The sequence below is a fragment of the Macaca mulatta genome, chromosome 3, assembly GCF_049350105.2.
Source record: "Macaca mulatta isolate MMU2019108-1 chromosome 3, T2T-MMU8v2.0, whole genome shotgun sequence".
Lineage (NCBI taxonomy): Eukaryota > Metazoa > Chordata > Mammalia > Primates > Cercopithecidae > Macaca > Macaca mulatta.
In genome coordinates, this window is record NC_133408.1 from 139247112 (window position 1) to 139253484 (window position 6373).

Below are 6373 nucleotides of genomic sequence, written 5' to 3' on the forward strand. Positions count from 1 at the left end.
ACATATTTGAATAAGAAAAAAAAAAAAAAAACAACTGTGAGTTGTTTGGAAAAGTGTGCTTACTCAATGTAAAATCCCTTTTTAGAACTTTAAGATTCTATAGTTCTGTATTTCCCTAGTACTAGCCAAAGATGACTTGCATCACAATCACTATGAGTGCCTATTGAAATTGCAAATACCTGGGTTCCATTCAGATGTATTGTATGGGATCTCTGGGCATTAACAAACAACACCAGCACACAAAAACGTCAAAGCCAGGAATAAACTTTTTCCAAGTTTATGCTATACTATATGAGAATGTGTCATCAGATGTGCTATCTGTACTTCAAGCGTAGATACGACAAAAGTATACCTACCAGCATTACTGGTACTAGCTCTGCGCTTCGTGGGTAAAATAAGAGTGTGGAAGTAGATTATCTCTAATTTCTCTTCCTGTTCTAAAGTGCTATGATTAAATTACTTATTTATCAATCTATAGCCACTTCCAAAAACCATAAATAATATTATACAGCTTTTCTTGGAACTCCAGCTTCACCATGCATTTGTCGTATTGGCTAGAGACAAATATTTCAAGTTTATCACCATTGTTGGCATAAATACTTAAAATATCAAAAAGTAATATCCAATAACATCCTATTTTGTCTCAATGTCTAATTCTAGTCATAGATTTTCTTTATTCCTTATTGTAAAAATGCAATCTTTACATTCTATTAATGGCTAATTTGGAAATATGTTTAACCATTGAGGCTTTCTATTATTGTTTTGAGTTAAAATATATCTTCTTAAGCTATGAATAAGTAATGATAAATAATGTATGTACTTAGAATGAAATTAAATCTATGTCGAAAAGTATCTAGCACAATGTCTTGTACTGGTACTGGTAGTAAATGTTTCTTTACTTGGCTGGCAATTAAATACTCCACAAATTCTGACACAAATAATAATTTAAATAATCAACAGTAATGTTTTCCAGGAGCTTACAGAGGCTACAGGGTTTTTGTCCACAATTTTAAAGTATTTTAAAATAATTTTCCATTACCCTGATATTTTGAAACTGCTCTGGATAAATTATGAGTTCTTAAGTGCATGTTTTCACAATAGTGAGAATGTGGAAACAATATTGTTTCTTTCATAAGGAATCTTGGAGGTTACAGGGACCAACTTATTAAAGACGGGAGTATCAAGAAAATTTGGGGTAAAGATGAAATTCGGCAAGCATCATGATGAAAACTTCTCATGTTGTTTGGTGAAAATCTGGAATGATAAGTAATAAAAAGTATTGGTTTGTTGGCTTTTCCTGTCAGTTTTTATGATGCTCCCAAAAACTCATATAATAGTTACCTTATTTTTAGAATATTCCAGTTTGGTAAAGTAATATGAGTTAACAACAAGAGAAGGGCAAAGCTATGGCTAATGGTCATGGTCCAATAAAGCCAAGTCTGTTGGCCTTGGGGCTCTCAGTACAGGATCCATCTGCTTAGCCAGATTTTTTTTTCTAATTGAGAAGAAGTCAGTTGGCTCTGGAACGTCAAAATTTCAACATTTCATTTTATTTTGAGAGTTTTGCTTTTATATCCATACTTCCTGTGATATTTCATATTGGTGTATTTTTAGAAGTAAAATCTATAGTGATTATTATGTTTTGGGGCATTGAGTAGATTTCATTTTGTTACTGCTAAAAATGATATTGGTAGAAAAAATGTATGGTATGTAAAAAACATGCCAAACTTATTCTGAAAAAGTGTATTTTTGGTAAATTATTCAGTATGAAAATTTCTTCCTATCCATAAGGCTTCATTCACCAATAGGCACAAGAAATGTTACATGCTAAGCAGAAAGGGTAATGTTAAGACCTTTGACACTGTGGCTCTTATATTCCTTAAGAATTAATTTTATGAAAAATTTAAATTTCTAATAATTCGTATTATAATTTAATATAGTCGTGTGCCACATAATGACATTTTGGTCAATGAGGGACCACATCCACAACAGTGGTCCCATAAAATTATAATGGAGTTGAAAAATTCTGTCTAGTGACATCTTGATGATCCTGACCCTGTGTGTAGGCCTAGGATAATGTGTGTGTTTGTGTCTTAGTTTTTAACAAAAAAAGTTTAAAAAGAAAAAAAAAAAAAAAGAAATTTAAATTTAAAAATAAGAAAAGGCTTTCAAAAATATAAAGAAAGAAGACATTGTTTCTACAGCTGTACAATGTATTTTAAGATAAATGTTATTACAAAAGAGTAAAAAATTATAAAATTAAAATGTTTATAAAGTTAAAAGTTACTTTATAAGCTAAGGTAAAATTATTGTGGAAATAAAAATATTTTTATAAATTTAGTGTAGTCTAAGTATACAGTTTATAAAATATACAGTAATGTACAATAATGTCCTAGGCCTTCACATTTACTCACCACTCACTCATTAACTTTTTTTTTTTTTTTTTTTTTTTTTGAGACGGAGTGTCACTCTGTCACCCAGGCTGGAGTGCTGTGGCCGGATCTCAGCTCACTGCAAGCTCCGCCTCCCGGGTTTACGCCATTCTCCTGCCTCAGCCTCCCGAGTAGCTGGGACTACAGGCACCCGCCACCTTGCCCGGCTAATTTTTTGTATTTTTTAGTAGAGACGGGGTTTCACCGTGTTAGCCAGGATGGTCTTGATCTCCTGACCTCATGATCCGTCCGTCTCGGCCTCCCAAAGTGCTGGGATTTAACTTTTTTTTTTAGATGGAATTTCACTCTTGTCGCCCAGGCTGGAGTGCAATGGTGCAATCTCTGCTCACTGCAGCCTCCACTGCCCAGGTTCAAGCAATTCTCCTGCCTCAGCCTCCCGAGTAGCTGGGATTACAGGTGCCAGCCACTGGTGCCTGGCTAATTTTTGTATTTTTCATATAAGAGACAGGGTTTCACCATGTTGGCCTGGCTGGTCTTAAACTCCTGACCTCAGGTCATCCTCCTGCCTTGGCCTCCCAAAGTCCTGGGATTACAGGCGTGTGCCAGGCCTCACTCGTTAACTTAGCCAGAGCAATTTCCAGTCCTGTAGGCTCTATTTATGGTAAGTGTCATGTATAGGTTGTAATGGTTTGGCTTTGTGACCCACCCAAATTTCAATGTTGAATTGTAATTCCCAATGTTAGGGGAGGAATCTGGTGACAGATGATTGGACCATAGGGTGATAGATTTCCCCATTGCTCTTCTCGTGACAGCGAGTGAATTCTTACCAGATCTGGTTGTTTAAAAGCGTGTAGCACTTCCCCCTTCATGCTCTTTCTCCTGCTCCAGCATGGTAAGGCATGCTTTCTTCCCCTTTGCCTTCTTCCATGATTCTAAGTTTCCTGAGGCCTCTCAGCCATCCTTCCTGTACAGCCTGCAGAACTGTGAGTCAATTAAACGTCTTTTTTTAATAAATTACCCAGTCTCAGGTAGTTCTTTATAGCAGTGTGAGAACAGATCAATACACAAGCGTACCATTTTTTATCTTTTATAACGTATTTATACTATACCTTTTCTATGTTTAGACATAAAAATAGTTGCCATTGTGTTAACATTGCAGTATTCACTACAATATTCACTATAGTATTCACTACAGTAACATGCTGTACAGGTTTGTAGTCTAGAAACAATAGGCTATACCATCTAACATAGTGTGTAGTAGGCTATCTAGGTTTATGGAAGTATAGTCTATAATGTTTGTACAAAAAAATCCCTTAACAGTATGTCTCTCAGAACTTTTCCCAATTTAGCAACACATGTTTGTATATAATTTCTAAATTATAATTGATGTGATTAATCCATGAACAGTTTTTTTAAGGTAGATTTTACTTTTAATTAAAACTTTGAAATGATTGTGTGCATTTGAGAAACATGTCAAACTTGACTATGAAATCAAATTTTTCTTGGTAATATTTTGCTGTTAAGAAACAGTCTTTTATAAACTAACCAAGGTTCCTAAAAAATCAGAACAACAATAATGTCACATAAAAATAACTAATTAGCACAGACTACGATGTAGTTGATTCTGTGAGTTGTGAGCCAGCCAGCTCGCCCCAGGTACTGGGTGTTGCCATAAGCTGTAGACTCATTTCAGAGAGAAACATAAGGCAGATATGCCACTCTAGTAACTATGGTGGGCAAGCTTTTGCTAAATCATGAACAGTGGTGAATCATCAGATTATTTTATATTTTCTCCCACTGCATATGCATCATGTTTAAAATGTGGGTTTCCTTCCTTATTTGAATCAGAATAAATTTTTCAAAAGAAATTTCAGCATAGAAAATATTTTGAGGAAATTCTTCTAAGCCCTGTATTTACTTCTCATGTCTATAATAAAATAAAAGCATATCATAGTTTCTCAATTTTGTTTCCATTTTGGTGTGCAGTGCACAGGTGTGAAACTGAAACAATTCCAAATATCTACATAAATAAAAGAATAAAATAAGAAAATATTGTTCCACTAGCAAAAAGGAAATTATGAAGTTCTTATTTCTGACTAGTGGTTCTTAGACTTATGGTTCTGAAATCTTGGTGTCTGGAATAATAGCAGCAGCACCTGAGTACTCGTTATAATGTATATTCTCAGGTCCCACCCAGGCCTACTGAATCATAAACTCTCAGAGTGGGGCCCATAGATCTGAGTTTCACAAGCCTCCCATGTAATTCTAATGCCTGCTAAAGTTTGAGAAAAACTATCTTTGACTATGGAATATAAATTAACAAAGCTAAAATAGATAGGTCTGAATTTATCTGTAGACTCATTGGTTCTTATTGGATCTCACTCATGCCCTCTAATCCTACCTGGGGATGTTTATAAGACCCCAAACCAGATAATCAGAATTGAATTGAATCAGAATCTCTGTCCTAGTATCAGAATTTTCAAAAGCTCTCTGGCTATTGAGCAGGCAGGATAGACAGACACTGGTATAAGCTACACGTATTTGTTCCACAGATCAACTACTTACTGTTGGGGTCCGCGTGTTTCCTAAACAAAGGAATGAACACACAAGAGAAGACAAACATGGCGGCCGCCTCGAATGGCGCGCTCTGCTTTATTTTATACAGTCGTTTGTGGAATGTTGCCAAGTCACAAGACACATTGTTGTTTTTCTGACCTTTCCCTGACTTTCTGGATTTTCAAGATGTTTACACATAAGCCCCCAATGCCCTGCTTCGTTTACAAGAGCAGGACTTAACGGGAATGTCTCGTTTGCGAGACTTACCATGTCTTAAGCATATACCAATGTGTGGTGATAACTGTTGCCCCTTTTTGTTGACCCTGCTTTCCTGCTGTTCCTCACTATTTTATTAGCTGAAGCTACGAGAGCCAGAAAGAGGATGAACATTAAGAAGATATTTTCATATATCTACTGTTACTTTTTCATTCCCACACCTAATTACTAGAGTGGCATTCATATGAATTGTTCCATTTTAGAAACGTGCATATTCGATTTAAAAATCAGCCCACTATTCCTTGGATTATTAAACACACCCCTACTACTGATCTGCTTGCTTTGTTTTATCCCTTTTCAACCCATTCTTCACATTGTAGAAAATGTTATCTTTCTAAAATGCAAATTTGATCATGTCCAAACTTTTTTAAATGACTTGCAAAGCACTACATAAGCTCTGTGTGATAGCCCTGCTTCATCTATCTTCTATCTACTATTCCCCTCCCTGAATCCCTTCAATGATGTAGCCATACTAAATGTTAGGTTTCTTGAACCCAGCATGTGTTTTCTCGCTTCTTAGCAGAACACGTGTTGTTCTCTTTCCTTGGAACGCTGCCTCTGACAGATGGTCACCTCACCATCACTCATTCATCTTTCAAGTCTTTGATACGATTTCTTCCAAGAAAACTTACCTGATTATTTGAGCTTGAGACAGCACTCTCTGGAAAACCCTAGCATTTTTATAGCTTGCAGTAATTACTTACTGAAATCCCCAGTGGGTGGAAAATTAGGGAGGTATTTTCACATATCTGTTGTTAATTTTTCATTACCACAGCAAGCAGAGAGGTTACATGTTTTCAAAAAATTTTATTGAGTAAATGAGAGGATGAATTTAAAACAACCTAAACACAGGTAATACAACCAAATAACAAATTAAAAATCATGAAGAAGTGAACCAAAGAATAAAATCAATAAGGTAATATGGGTCAGGAGTGAAATTGCACAATAAATGTGCTGTGATAGACATAGGGCCCAGATAAATTGATCTCCCAGGTAAATGTCCTTTTTCTTATATCATCCTAACACTTTAATCCCTTTCTTTCCATCATACATGAAGTAACTCTTTTCTGATAAAACAATTGAGATGCAATTGATGTATTTTAAAAAGTCTACATCTCTTAATATATTAGCACTTCTCATACTGTGCT